This window comes from Alexandromys fortis, unplaced genomic scaffold (assembly GCF_014885135.2).
Source record: "Alexandromys fortis isolate MF-2015 unplaced genomic scaffold, M_Fortis_MF-2015_v1.1 scaffold_293, whole genome shotgun sequence".
In the NCBI taxonomy this organism is placed as follows: domain Eukaryota; kingdom Metazoa; phylum Chordata; class Mammalia; order Rodentia; family Cricetidae; genus Alexandromys; species Alexandromys fortis.
The window spans coordinates 197,838-213,558 of record NW_026068177.1 but is presented as its reverse complement, the minus strand read 5'-3'; the positions used below and the strand labels follow the sequence as shown (position 1 = coordinate 213,558).

General features: G+C 45.1%; 1 pseudogene; it reads left to right on the top strand.

Annotated features, from left to right (window-relative positions):
- The first annotated feature begins 2,706 nt into the window (after window positions 1-2,706).
- On the top strand, window positions 2,707-4,297 carry LOC126492575 (AKT-interacting protein-like; annotated as a pseudogene).
- Window positions 4,298-15,721: the final 11,424 nt, after the last annotated feature.

The following is a 15,721-nucleotide window of genomic DNA, read 5'->3' as shown; positions in this document are numbered from 1 at the left end:
GCTCACTGGAGACACCTGGCTGGAAAAAAGTGTCCTCTCGGGTGAGGCTTCCAAGGAAAAGAACAAATGCAGGCAGCAGGCAGATAACAACAAAGCTGGTGGAAGGGGCCACTGCTGCTTGATCGAGAGTTCCAGCTGGGTAGAGGGCTCTCACCGTGGCCTTGAGTCGGCTCTTGCTTCCTGCTCCAGCCATTTTTATACCATCCATACGCTTCCAGCAGCGGCCTCTGATGGAAGTTGTGTACCTTCCAGTTGTTCACAAGGACACAAGGGTTTGTCACTGCTGTTATTTTACATTTCTTTATTCTGAGGGTGGGGTGCATACACTAAACTTGTAGGTCAGCTCTCACCTTCTACCACCTAAGTCCTGGATATCAGACTCAGGTGAGCACCTTTATCCATTGAGCCACTTCACTAGCCCATACACACTGTGCTTGTAATTTTATTTTTATTTATGTGTATGTGTGTGCACTGTGTGTGTACAGAAGCCCTTGGAGGTCAGAAGAGCTGATGGAAACTCTGGAACTAGAGTTACAGGTAGTTGTGAGCCACTGGGTGGTACCAGGAGTTGAACCCAGGTCCTCTGGAAGAGCAGAAAGTGCTCTTAAACACTGAGCCATCTTTCCAGTCCTCCTCTTGGACACAATGTTTTTAAGTACACTTAACTTCTTACTGATGTAGGATTCCCCTCTGTATTCTGTTAATATCGTTGGTTAATAAAGGAACTGCTTTGGGCCTATAACAGAGCTATAGGGGAACAGATCTAGGTGGGGAAAACTAAACAGAATGCTGGGAGAAAGGAGGTGGAGTCAGAGAGAAGCCATGTAGCCCTGCTGGAGCCAGATAGAACCTTACACGGTAAGTCACAACCACATGGTGATACACAGATTACTAGAATGGGTTAAATTAAGATATAAGTGTTAGCCAGTAAGAAGCTAGAGCTAATGGACCAAGCAGTGTTTTAAATAATATAGTTTTTGTGTGATTATTTCAGGGTTGAGCAGCCGGGAACCAACAAGTGTCTCTCTCCTCCTACATCTTGCTGTTTTCCTTTCACCTCGTTACAGAGTTAGAGGGGTCAACTTCCCCTCAGACATGGCTTTGAGGAGGACAAATTGAGACAGAGGGCCAACTCCATTTGGCCACTTCTCAGTGAGCTCATGCATCATATGGCCGTTCACCAATACAATGCACATTGCATCGTATGGTATTACCCAGATCATGCAACCTAGCATTAGCAGGCACCCCATACTCCCTTTCCCCCAGTAAAAGCATTCACTCGCCCTGACAAAGATGACATTGATTTGAATTTTCTTCAGACCTCCCCAGTATATTGTGTTTACCCGTTTATAAACTTATCATTATGTTGGTGAGATTCTGTTGTGTGTAAAAATAGTTCTTTTTACTTTTGAGTGGTTTCCAGTGGGGTATATCCAAGGACATTTCTTTCAGTAAACATACACTTTTATTTGAGGAATATACCCAAGAGTGGAATTGGTGGCTGAAGGGCTGGCTCGGTCAGTAGAACACAAGCACGAAGACCTAAATTTGTTCCTTGGAACCCACATGGTCCCTGTGCTGAGGAGATGGAGAAGGAGAATCCTTACAGCTCACTGGCCTGCCTGTGCAGCCTAATTAGTGTGCCCAGGCCAATTAGAGACCTAAAGGAGGCAGATGGCATTCCTGAGGATGACACCCGAGGTTGCCCTTTAGCCTCTACACACACCCATGCACGATGGACATGTTCACATACACAGCACGGAATTTTTAAATGAGCAGAATTGGAGGTCATAGGGCACAGAACTGTTTGTAGCTTTGTTGTCATACCAGTAACCAGCTTTGCACACTGACCAGAATGCTTTCCTGCTTAGCATGTAGACTGTCATGTAGACTGTCTCACTGAACACTGAACACTTACTTTTGGCCAGACAAATTCCAACCCATGATCTCCTGATCTTCATAAACATTTACAAATGAGGAAACTAGAGTGTGGTGAGAAATCCCTTCCACTGGTTCACAAAGAGAACCAGTGTGGCTGCCAGCCAGCCCCCGAATCATGACTCGGAGACTTCATTATGAATGTTCAGCCTTATCTTATGCCTGTCCCCCTAGCTCTTGTAACTTAATTTAACTCTACATCTACGTTTTGCCTTCGGGATTTTACATTTCTTTCTTTGTGTGTGTCCTACTCTGTGTCTGTCTGTCTGGCAGCTGCCTGTCTGGCTAACCCCCAGGCATCTCCCTCTCTTTGTCCTTCATAATCTCTCTCTCCAGCATAGATTCCTCCTCCTGTTTTTTTCTCTCTGCCCAGCAGCCCTGTCTTTCCCTCTACTGCCTAGCTATTGGCCATTCTGCTTTTTATTACTAACCAGGTGCCTAAGCCAGGCAAGGTAAAACAGCACCACCTCTTTATATAGTTGAGCAAATGCAGCATAAACAAATGTAACACGTCTTTACGTAGTTAAGGTGATAGTACACAACACCAGTGGTTCCTGCCCAGTGCCAGCTCTATGCTCAGGGAACTCAGGTTAGTCATACCTGGCCCAGCCTCCCTGTTTATAGGGCAAACATTTTTGATTTTCCACAAAAGGAAAAGAACAAGAATAAAATGGATAACTTTTTAATTCCACCTTTCATCTTACGTCTAAAAGACATTCCATAACTTTCCTTATGACTTAAAATCTATGACCTAGAGGGGAGCGGCCTGCGCTGCGGCCGGAGATGCTCTCGGGCCGCGGTGGCGCTCGGCCGCCTGAGCTCCACATCAAGGACGTCCAGCGAGCTGAAGCTGAAGAGAGGACACTAGCAGGGGACGTGAAAACCAGTCCTCCATGGACTGCACCGAAAAAGCAGCTGCCATCTGTTCCCAAAAGCGCCCTGCCCATAACGAAGCCTGCATCTCCAGCCCCAGCAGCGCGGTCAGCAAATGGCACCCATGCCTCTTATGGGCCCTTCTACCTGGAGTACTCGCTTCTTGCAGAATTGTGAGTCCTTCATGGATGAATGTACATTGGTGGTGAAGCAGAAGCTACCAGGTGTCTATGTACAGCCATCGTATCGCTCTGCATTAGTGTGGTTTGGAGTAATATTCATACGACACGGACTGTATCAGGATGGCGTGTTCAAGTTTACCGTGTATATTCCTGATAACTATCCAGATGGCGACTGTCCACGCCTGCTGTTCGATATTCCCGTCTTTCATCCGCTAGCTGATTCCACCGCAGGTGAACTGGACGTGAAGAGAGCATTTGCAAAGTGGAGGCGGAACCATAATCACATCTGGCAGGTCTTAATGTACGCACGGAGAGTCTTCTACAAGATCGACACCACAAGTCCCCTGAACCCAGAGGCTGCAGTACTGTATGAAAAAGACATTCAGCTTTTTAAAAGTAAAGTGGTCGACAGTGTTAAAGTGTGCACTGCTCGTTTGTTTGACCAGCCCAAAATAGAAGACCCCTACGCAATTAGCTTTTCTCCATGGAACCCTTCTGTACACGATGAGGCCAGAGAGAAGATGCTCACTCAGAAGAAGCCTGACGAACAGCACAATAAAAGTGTTCATGTTGCTGGCCTGTCATGGGTAAAGCCTGGCTCAGTACAACCTTTCAGTAAAGAAGAGAAAACAGTAGCAACCTAAGAGATGGTGGATCTGGTGCACCATGCACTTTCCTGCTGGACTCTGGCCTAGTTAGAGCTGACTAATGGCGAAGGACGGCCTGAAGAGTAAACCGCGTGAACAGTGACTGGCTCTCAGTGTTGTGTATGCGTAGGTTCTAACAGCAGGGTGTGGAGACCTCTCATTGAGTAATGCGTTACTTCTGTCAGAAGTGTCAGGGTGAATCTAGTTCAGTGCTCCAAATTATTGGGGACCTTGAGGCTTAAGTATTTTTCTGAATATGTTAGAGGTAAGTTGTGTTTACTTTAACAGCGGAGAGAATGAACACTAGGTGGTAGTTGGAAGTTGGTGGTTTCAGCTGTACATACTTTAGGCCATGAAGAAGAAGGGTGTAGAGAAGAGATCCAGAGGGCAGCACTTTCAAGTAGAAGACTGGCTTTCCGGCTTCAGCCTGCTGACTTGCTGTAAACGTCTGTCTCAGAAGCATTAGGAAAGTAGGCAGAACCAGGATGCTTGTTCAGTTCTTTTGTTTTTTTTTTTTTTTTTTAAAGCAAATTACTGTATTTTTATGGCCGGAGGAAGAAAGAAGTGTTCAAACGGTTTCTAATGAAGTCAGGTATTTAAATGGTGGATGACCGATGTGTTAGTAGAGATGAAATAAACCAATAAATGATTGTTGTCATTAAAAAAAAAATCTATGACCTAAAACAAAACCCATGATCTGCCATTTGATTCAAGTCACTCCAGTTTCCAACCATCTTGCCCAGTTCTGTGTGGCTCTTGACCAGTACTGTTGTGGCATATCCACCAGAGAAGAATGCTTGGATATGGGCTTAAGCCAATAGGAAGTCTTCACACTGGGTGTTCGACACCCCAGTGTAGCTCCGCACTTTTCTCAGGGTGAGCTTTCAAGTGCAACTCCATTTCCTGCTTGGTTCACTTCAGTTAAAAGAACCGTCAGTCAGAAGCAGAACTCAGAGGCCAAAAAAAGAAAGGTTATACATTTAGAGATTTCTCCAGAACTATGGGCTTAGATGGATTAGGTCTTAGTTTCAGTTTTGGCAGGTGGTGCTGTCTGTGTGCTAGGTTTTACAGCCTGAATGGCACTTCCATCATGGAGTCAGTTGTGCTAAGGTTGGGGATCCTGTTACATACTTTACCTCATTTTCTTATCTTTCACAGCAACCTTAGAAAGTTGATGGCAGAAGTAAGCAGTAGTTGGTTTTGTCTTTTGAGATCACTCCATGTGTCTGTTGACTGGCTTGGAGCTCACTCTGTAGACCAGGCTGGCCTCAAACTCAGAGATCCATCAGCCTCTGCTTCGTGAGTGCTGGGATTAAAGGCGTGCACTACCACACTGCTTACACTAAGGATTGCTTTATACATCCCATCAGATTTAATCCTCAGAGTGGTACTTGAAGTGAAAACTCTAGTTTTCCTATGCCCTCAGGTCCTGCGTGAGAAACCAGGTGCAGGAAGTGAAGTTACTTGCCAAGCACTCAGCAAGTAAATAACAGAGATAGCACTAAGGGCCAGTGCCCAGAGCCTTACCACCATCTGGTAGTTATATTGGTGTGTGGACGTCTTACACAGGTAAGGCAGTCTTCCTCAAGGTTTAGGAGATTCAGTGTTCTCAGGAGGTTTTCAAGCTAGACCTCCTTTCCCTGTACTGTATTATTAGGATCCTTCATTCCACTCACCAGAGACGCCTTTGGGGGCTGTTTAACACATCGGGAAATGAGAATCAAGAAAACTCATTTAGCTTCATCTCTTAAAGATTTCTCTCTGTTCTGCCACCATCTAAAACCCTGACCGGGAGCCGGGCTGTGGTGGTGCACAGAGACAGGCAGATCTCTGTGAGTTCAAGGCCAGCCTGGTCTACAAAGCAAGTTCCAGGACAAGCCCTAAAGCTCCAAAACAAAAATGGAAGGAAGGAAGGAAGGAAGGAAGGAAGGAAGGAAGGAAAGAAAGAAAGAAAGAAAGAAAGAAAGAAAGAAAGAAAGAAAGAAAGAAAGAAAGAAACCTTGACCAGTCTCATAGTCTCATAGCTGGGACTTGGGGCTCTGGGAGAGGCTCAGTGGACAGGAGCAGGCAAGCAAGTAAATGAAGATTGCCAGGCTGATTGAGAAGGCAGTTCTCATCAACAGGAAGCACTCAGCACCCAGCTCCCGTTAAGGCTGTCTTAACATGCCAGAATGTTGGTTCATTGTTCCCAGGTCTGATGTTGCAAGAGAAGTCCAAAGCGGAGTGCTGGAAGTTTGGGGGTAGAGTGGTTGCCTACCTGTGTTGATACCCAGCACACCTTCAAAATGTCGGGGAACCCAGACTCCTAATTAAAATCTTTGAACTTTAAAATGTTGACATTTTAAACTGTGTAAAACTTAACCAACACCATGCAGTTTAAGAGAGAAGCATCTCTGTGCTTCAGTCAGGTGTCATGAGTCCTGGTGTGTACTCATCTTGTCCTCAGTATTGCTCTAAAGGTCAAGGAAGGAAGGAAGGACTTCCCAGTGCTAGGAGAGAGATGGAAGAAGGGTTTGACCTCTCAGAAGAGAGCAAGAATAACAGCAAAAGGAAGAAATGTTAAACTTGAGGAAAACAACTGAGTAGTTAAGATTAAGTAAACTTAAGCACTTTTTTCCATTTTATTTTTTCATTTCATGAGTGTGTGTTTTCCCTGTATGTATGTATGTCTGTACACTGTGTGCACACAGTGCCCAAGGAGTTCAGAAGATGGTGTCTGACCACCTGGGACTGGAGTTACAGTTGGTTGTGAGCCACCATGTGGGTCCTGGGAGTTGAACCCTGTAGTAGCCAACTTGTAAGCTAGAATGGACTCCAGGTGGAAACTGAGTCACATGTGGGCTACCACAGAACCCGGGTCCTCTGGAAGAATAGGTAGTATTTTAACACCAAGCCATCTGTTCAGCCTAGGTCAATAAACTTTGAGACCTTCGTTATGGGCTATCCTATAATTTAAAGGATTTAGTGAAGTATTCACAAATAATACTTTAGAAAGGAAAACTAAGGCCAGGGGGTATGGAGCACACCTTCAATCCCAGCACTCGGGAAGCAGAGGCAGGCACATGTGTGATCTACATAGCAGGTTGTGAGACCCTGTCTCAAAAAAAAAAAATTAACAAAATGAAAAAGGATAAATCTTTTTCAGAAATCTTTTTAGTTTAAAGTTTCAAAGTTAAAGAAAACTTCTAAGAACTGCTCACACTCTTAGCCTGGGTTTTCCCCACACATATGTGTACAATATACATGTTTCCATGGTATACCAAATCCCTGCTAGAATTTCCATGGGATTGCACTCAGGAAGGCCCGACACTGTCGCAGTATTGACACTGCTGATCTGTACCCTGTGACAGGCTTTCTTTGTTCTTCCCCCCATTTCGACTCAGACTGTCCATATAACTCAGTATGCTTATACCTACTCATTTTCTTAAACAATGCCTTTATGAAGTAGCTAGACCCAATCTATAATAAATAGCACATATTTCAGATTCTGCTGCTTTTTATTAAGGAACCAGTTGGATTGTGTGTGCAGGCCTAAAGAGAGCTCTTGGGAGTCTGTTCTCGCCTTCCACCATATGGGACTTAGGGGTGGAAGAAGCCAGGTTGTCAGACTTGCTGGCATGTCTGTCTTACTGGCCCAATATACTGCCACGTATTTAAAGTGTACAATTTGATATGGTTTGGTGTTTTTATACATTCATAAAATCATCACCAGAATTAAGATAATAAATGTCTCTTCTACACTTTAATGTTCTTTAATTATATATATGTATATATATATAATGTTTATATTAACTTCTGTTCTTCCTCTGTCTTTGAAACTACACCGAAGAAATTATATAACTAAATAGCATGTGTTCTTTCACTCAGTAGAATTATTCTGGGATTTGCCTATATTGTTGTGTGTTAACAGTTCATTCCTTTTATTGTTTAGTATAAACTGACACTGTGGTGGCCAGGTGGTGGTAGTGCATGCCTTTAATCCCAGCACTTGGGAGGCGAAGGTAGTCGGATCTACAAAGCTAGTTCCAGGACAGCCAGAACTGTTACACAGAGAAACCCTGCCTCAAAAAACAAAAACCTAAGTAAATAAATTAATAAATCAACATTGTATTGATTGTTCACTGTTAAAGCAAAGCTGACATGGACTTGTTGGGACTTTGGTTGACACTTGATGATTTCTGAATGTATAATTATCAAGTAGTGTAGGCCTGAGGGAGTGCGTCCTGTTGTGGAGAAAGCATGGTGGTGCAATGAGGTGTCTGGCCACCGTGGAGCCACAGTTAGGAAGCAGGAAGAGGTGAATCGGAGACTCACTTCACTTTCTCCTCTGTTCACCTTTATTCAGCCCGGGATCTCAGGCCGTGGAATGGTGCCATCCCATTTAGTGGGTGGTTGGGTCTTTGATCGAATAAAACTCTCTAGAAACACCCTCACAGACATGTCCAGGAGCGCATCTTTAGTTGATTCTGAGTTCAGTCCATCTGACAGTGAAGACAATTGTCACAAGTCCTTTCCTTGTCAACTTTCACCCCAAAACCATCACCATTAAATCATAACATTTTATGTTAGCTCCTAAAATCTCATGTTTATCTCACAATGCAAATAAATTTAGATTGCCAATAAAAGTCTCCAAAAGCTGAGCAATCTCTGACATTGACTCAGAATAGTAAAAAGACAGGGCGTATGCTAAGACTAGGTAATTCCTCAACTCTGAACATTGTTTTAGAGAAATTTCTCCACTTTCAGTATACAACAACATGGTAAATAGTCCTGTCCTAAAAGAGGGGCTTGGGGCTAGCAAAGTAGAAATCCAGTAGAGCAAATGCCAAATCTTACAGCTTCATGCTTGCCTTCTTGGGCTCTTAGCATCATCTCAGTTCCAACAGTTGTAGGTGATGACCCTGTTCTTAAGCTCCTATACTTGTAGCCAATGTGATACCCACCCCCTCTATTGGGCTAGTTTCATCCCATGCCTACGGCTTTCCTTGAGAGACCTTCCATGGTCCTAGCATCTCCAACGTCCACATTGCAACTTAGGTTTCACATTCACAACCCTCCATAATGAAACTTTTGCATTGAATCAGACACTGTCACACACTGCTTGTGTAGGGTAAAAAGCCCGAGCTCACTTCTGGGTTTTGAAAACCCACCAATCCCTGAGCTCACCCCAAACTTAGGACTTGAAATATCACCAATTCCCACCCTGGAAAACTCCACTCCTAAGAAATCCTATATAAGGCTGCCTCCCACTCAATTCTCTGCTGCTTCTCAGCCAAGCAGAGGCAGCCACCCTCTGTGTCTTTCCCAATTTATTTCTCCTGTGAGGTTTGTTGTGCTTTGTGACTCCGATATTCCTTGGCTTCTGACTGCCAGGATACCTTTCCCCTCAAAGCTGCAACACTTGCATTAGGAAAAAATTTTCCCCTCAGATCTGCAACACTTACAGCCTGAACTTAGCAGCTTTCTGGAACCTTGAGGCAAGGTTCTATGATCCCATCATACACACACACACACACACACACACACACACACACACACACACGCGCGCGCGCGCGCGCACACACACACATATTGGTTGTGAGCCTAGCCTTTAAAGGCTGAGCCATCTCTCCACTCTGATCTCGTGTTTTGAATGCATGCCAAGCCAGTACCATTTGGACAGTGTTGCCAAGTTCCACTGCTACCTTGAGATAATATCTGGCTCTTTTCCACTGCAACTGTAGTCTGTGTATCTTGGCAGCTGAACCTGGGAGAACACTTCCTCAGCTGGCTACTTTTGAGCAGAGGACCTCTTCGGCTATGGTCTCAGTTCAGTCTGTCAAATGAATTTTCACTTTTACAAGCAGGAGCTTGTTCATAAGTTAGTTCTTGCCCTAAAAGCGGCCTTCCTATTACCACAGTGAAACGTTCGAGGTTTCTCTTTAGTCGTGCAAATTTCCCTATCATGGCTGCTTTCCCTTCATCGCCTCGTCTGCACCTCCCAGCGTGCCCATGCCCTTCGCTCGCCAAGAGCACACTTTTCATGCCATTGTGCTCCCTCTGCTCATCTTTCTCACTGTCGGCTTGGCTAAGAGCAGAGCGCAGTAATCGTACCACAGACTGAATGCTGTCTCGAAGTTCCCTTTTGAGTTCAGCCTCACTGAAGTTCCCCAGACACAGATTTTTTTTTTTGACAGACTGTAATACATGGCCTCTGTTCCAGCTCTGGCCGAGTCTTTGTTCTCCCTCTAAAGTCTCTCGAGCACAGGGTCCACTGCTTGCCTTTGTCGTCATTCCAACACCTACCGGATATCCTGTTAAGCTCTTTTTCTAGCTTTAGGTGTCTTTATTTTTGGAAAAGGGTTTCTCTGTGTAACAGCCCTGGCTGTCCTAGAACTCACTCTGTAGACCAGGCTAGCCTATAATTCAAAGATCTGCCTACCTCTGCCTCCTGGGATTAAAGGTGTGCACCACCACCGCCCGGCTCCGTCTAAGGTTTCTTTAGGCCTTCTAAACTCTTCCGCATTCCTCCAGAAAACCACCAGCCCCGATTCTAGGTTCCAAATGTGTGCTAGTTACTTTTTTCATTGCTGTGATAAGAGCAACTCATAAAGGAGTTTATTTTAGCTCACAGTTTAAGGGAATAGTTTGTCGTAGTGTGGAGGCATGTTATTGGCACCATGAGGTGGCTCGTCACATTGCAGCCCCAGTCAACACATAGGGACGTGAGTGCTGGTGTCCAGCTTACTTTCTCTGTTTCTTTCTAATCAGTTCATGGTGCCATCAGCATTTATGGTGCAGTGTACCTGGAAGTCCCTTCTCTGTCGCATCCGGTCCCACTGCACCAGTTCCCACAGCTGCTTATAAAATAATCACTCAGAGGCATAATATTAATGACCATTATTTGGCTGATGGCTCAGGCTTCTTCCTGGTTAGCTACATATAAATGAACCCGATCTGTATATCGCCACATGCCCCGTGGCTTACTGATAATGTTCTGGCATCTTCCCCAATGCCACCTTCTTTCTCCCTATCTGCTTGGATTTCCTGCTTAGCTATATTCTGCCTTGCATAGGCCAAAACAGCTTCTTTATTAACCAATAGTAATAAAACATATTTACAGCATACAGAGGAGTATCCTACATCAGTGGGGTCCCAGACTGAATAAAAAGGAATAGTTAAAACACTGTTTAGTGGGCTGGAGAGATGATCCAGTGGTTAAGAGCACTGACTGTTCTTCCAGAGGACCCAGGTTCAGCTCCCAGCATCCACAAAGCAGCTCACAACTGTCTATAATTCCAGTTCCAGGGGATCCAACATTCATGGCAAAGCACCAACATATGCCCAGAGTTCTATTTTCTAGGTGATTCTAAGTCCAGTCCAGTTGGCAGTGAAAACTGATCTTCACAGATCACAATGAAAAGCAAGGCAGCACAGCCTGCTGCGGTGGCACACGCCTTTAATTCCAGCACTTGGGGATCAAAGCTCTGTGAATTTGAGGCCAGCCTGGTCTACGTAGTGAGTTCCAGTTCAGCTGGGGCTATGTAGGAAGAGCTTGTCTCAAACAAACAGAAGGAAAAGTGGAAAAGAGAAAGGAATACTAATATCCCTGATGAACATAGATGCAAAAAAATTCTAAACAGAAGATTAGCAAACAGAATCAGACATCAGTTGAATGAATTATTCTAAATAGTGTGACCACATGGGATTTCAGAGATGCAAGGTTGTTTTAACATATGTAACACTGTAAACATGGCAAACCCATTGGCAGAATGAATGGCAGCACCATAAGTCATTTCAATAGCTGCAGAAAGGCATTTGACAGTCCATGGGAAAGGACAGACTGAGCAAGGACTAGTGAGATGGTTTCAGGGGCAAATACCTTTGCCACATAGGCCTGATGACCTGGGTTCGATCCCCAGGAGCCATGGGAAAAGGTGAAAAGAGAGAGCCAGCTCTCTGAGCTCTGAACCTTCAGAAGGCAGCAAGATATGAAAAAAGGAAGAGGTATTAGGCTTCGAGAAAAAACAAGAAGGCCCAACTTGACAAAAACTGTGTCACTGGAATCTGAAATTTAAAGCATACTATCATTTATAATTGCACCAGTAAAAGTTAAAATTCATTAGTAAATCTAACAGAATAAGCAGAAGATTTGTATTCTAAGAAATTTCAAAGTACTGATAAAATCAAGATCTAAATAAATGAGAAAATAATGTTCATGATTGGGACTCAATATTGTCACGAGAAAAGGCCATTTCCAAAATGGACTATATTAAAATTAAGATTCTTTTTCATTCTTAAGACTATTAAAGCCACAAGTCACAGAGAAGTGGGAATATTTGCAGAATAAATAACCAACAGTTTAAGTTCAGAATATATAAAGAGTCCATACTAATCAGTCAGACAATTAAAAATATTGGGGAAAAAACTTAATAAGTCTGAAATCACAAGAAAGAGATACAAATGGTCAGTGAACACATGAAAATGTGTTCAGCTTCCTGACAAAGGAATACAAACTAAAACCACAGGTGAGGGTCTGGAGAGATGGCTCAGTTCCTGAGAGCAGTGACTGCTCTTCCAGAGGAGCCAGGTTTGGCTCCTGATACCCAGTGGTGGCTCACTGTGACTCCATTTCCAGGGCATCTGATGTCTTCTTCTGAATGCTGGGGACTCTTGCCTACATGTGGTGTACGGACATATACTCAGACACATATGTGCAAAAAATAAATTTTTAGAATCTCAGATCCATACCAGTGCACTTTTAGAAAGTAGTGCTGTAGCTCTGAGCAGCCCTAAAGGTCATACATATTGTGCAAGTTGAAATTAGTCCCTTAGTTTTGAAAAATATTGACAGCATCTAAACCTTAATTTAGTGACCTGGGAAAATTACAACTAGGAACTTCATGCTACTTTCCAAAGAAATTGTGCCCGTGCACAAATACATTAGCGAAATAAAAACAACCCAAGTGCTCATAGATAAGTAAGTATGTTTTCATATAACTGGCTAGCATGTCACATTGAAAATGAACTATAGTTACTTGGGCAAAGAAGTCATTGATTGAAAGTAAACAATCACAAAACAAGACAAACATGATTTCCTTTACACAGAACTCAAGAACGAAATAACCTATGATCTTAGAAGCCGTCACTACTTTCAAGAGGTAAGGAGTAAGAAGCATTTGGAAGGGAGCATGGAGAGAGTCTCTGGAATGCTGGAACGCTCTTGCTGAAGACTTTGCCTGGCTTATTAGACTTCACCTAAAGATTATAAGGGTGTATTTATTTGAGGTGATTTAATGAGCTATATACATTTATGGTTTGTTTACTTATTAACAGTCTATTATTTTAATCAGATGTTTGAAAAATAGACTCATGGATCACATCAGACTGGCTGTCTATAAGGAAACTAAAGGAATGAAAAGGGAGTATGGGAGTAACTGATTAGGTGTGTGGATGGCCGAGCAGATAAGCATCCTGATGCGTAGATGGCACGGAGCCTGTGCTAGTAACGGCTCTAGGGCTGTGTGGTAGCTGGTGTAGGCACCTGGCCGGGCAAACAAAAAAAAAAAATCCAGCTCCTCCATCACACTCGTCACATCTCAAAGGCTCAGTAGCTTCGTGAGCTCAATAGCTCAGTTGTCTACCACAGGCAAAGGAGGGAAAGTGTTCATCCACACAGGACGCTCTGTTGAATGACATGGGGGAGCAGGGTTATATTCTGGAGAATTCTAGAAAGATCATAAAAAGAATCTACAAGTCACCAGCGTTGAAGGTGTCCATGTAGGAAACAGACCAAAGTATCACAAAATCCAGAAAGTGCTATGGAAGCCAAGACAGTTCCAATGAAGAAACACTGATGTTTGGCATTACGGAGAAGGAACTAGAACCATGCGTCAAGTAACAAATCATTTGAGAACATAGAGCAGTTTCTGTGCAGGTGCAAGTCATTGGGACCAGAGTGCGAAGGAGTAGAGTTAGAAACTTCCGGCAAAACCTGATCTTAGCTGGACAGAAAATCATTTGCCCTGTGGCCTGGCTTGTAGAGCCCAGACCAGTCAGGGGTCCCCAGGGTCTGGAATGGTGTGGCCTGCTTCATAGATATGGAGAGGCCCAAAGGTTCAGATGAGCCCTTTGCTTGGGGTCAGAAGAAAGCTACAGTTGGCAGGATGAATATGATTTCTTTGACCATAAGGAAGTGTTCTTGTGGGTTATTTCCGGGGTTGTTAGTAAGATTCATGAGAACATGAATAATCTGGGGCAGGGCACAGGAGTGTGTCATAATACACATACATGTAAGTGTGCACACACACTCCGGAAGGGGAAAGAGACAAGGTCCTAAGTGGTTTCAAGTTACAGTGTTCATAAAGACTTGCTCCACCACCCATTTCCAGGTTCCACCTGCAGAGAGCAGTGCCCAAAGGGGCAGGTTTCTCTGCGGTTTCAGCCAGGGGATAGGTTAAGGCTTAGAGGAGTGTGCAGAAAGGAGGTCAGCATTATCTCTGAAATCTCACCCTGTTTTCCTCCTCATCTTATTTCTCTGAGTGTCTCAAGGAAGAAAAGAGGTGACCACACAGAGTGGGTGACATCTTGGTTTGCTATCACGTCCTCCCTTGGGAGTCCTGGTGTCATCTCTTCCCGCTCCACTGCTCCCTCGGGGACTCTGTCGTGTTCTCTCCCAGCTCTCGGGGGCTTCCCGAGGGCACTATGCCTCTGTCCTCCCAAAGTCCTCACTCTCAGTCTCCCACTCCTGGCCCTGCACGCACTTGTTTCTGGTTCTCTCCGCCTTCCATCCAGCCTCCCACCTACTCTCTCCACTTCTGTTGACTCTGAGGGCCCTATCATCAGTACCTAGGCTTTATCTTCCCCTCTGAAAACCTGCCACGGGCGGTTAGATGGAAAGTCACAGCCCTGGACAGAGAAGATCCCCCACCCAGCCAGGCTGCACAGAAGCCCAGGCCTCAGTGATAAGGGAGAAGGAGTTGGGAGGGGGTGTTGACAGAGGACACTAGGCTTCGCAGCTGCTGTTTCCTGAGGAGACTCCTCAGCAAACATTGATCTGCAAAGTAGGGATCAGGAGAGGATGACATGTGCCAGGCCAGTATGAGACATCTGGCTCCAGCCCAGAAAATCCACACCACCTTGACTCTCACTATGCCATCTGGCCCCCATGCCTCATCTCAGACCAACTGCAGGGTAATGGAGAGGCACTCAAAACCTGTCCAGCCAGTCCCTTCTCAGGGTACAAAAGAAAGAAGAAAGCAAGAAAGAAAGAAGAAAGGAGAGGGGATGGCAAAACCACAGAAAGTAAAAAATCCCAAACCAAATAATTCTCCAGGAAGTGAAACCCTCATGGTCTTGTGGAACCAGGAAATAGAGACCTCTGGCATCTGTTGCACAGAGCCTGAGTTCCAGGGCCCCCACTCCACCCCCTCCCTGCCACAAGCTGATAAAGAGCACCTCAGAACATCAAGGAGCCCAGCAAAGCGAGTCTCCATGCTTCCACATCATAGGGGGGAAGCCAAAGCCCAGGGGACCCTAATGGGGCAAGGATGTGATGATGCATATCACAGGTCTAGGTGAGGCCTCAGCCCCCTGCTCACTCCCAGACCCCTGTCCTCCTCTGGTGACTGGAAAGAAGACGGTGAGGAATCAAGGCTCAGCTCGGAATTGCAAGGAACTAGGACCCGGATATGGATCCTTTACTGTTGTTTCTGGCAGGGGTCAAAGAAAGTAATCTGGCCAGTGAGCCAGCAAATATGACCAGTCACCACCTCCCATCTCGATTTCAGACCCTGCCCACCACCCTAGCCCTGCCCAGGCAGCCAGGATCTCAACATGCTGCTCCCCAGCTGTCTCCATGAGGACAACGCCCTTCCAGGACTGAATTGATCCATAAGCTCCCAGGGTGTAGCCGCCAGCTGTTCTCACACCACTCTCAGAACACAGGCTACAGCCTCGTCCTCCACCCTTGGCAGGTCTTCAGGGCTCCCCATTCCACCTGGTCTGAGATCAGCATCCTCCTCCAGGAAGTTGGCATAATGAGCTTGTCAGGTGATCCAGGGTGTGACCCACGGGGCCAGGAATCTCCACTATATAGCCTAG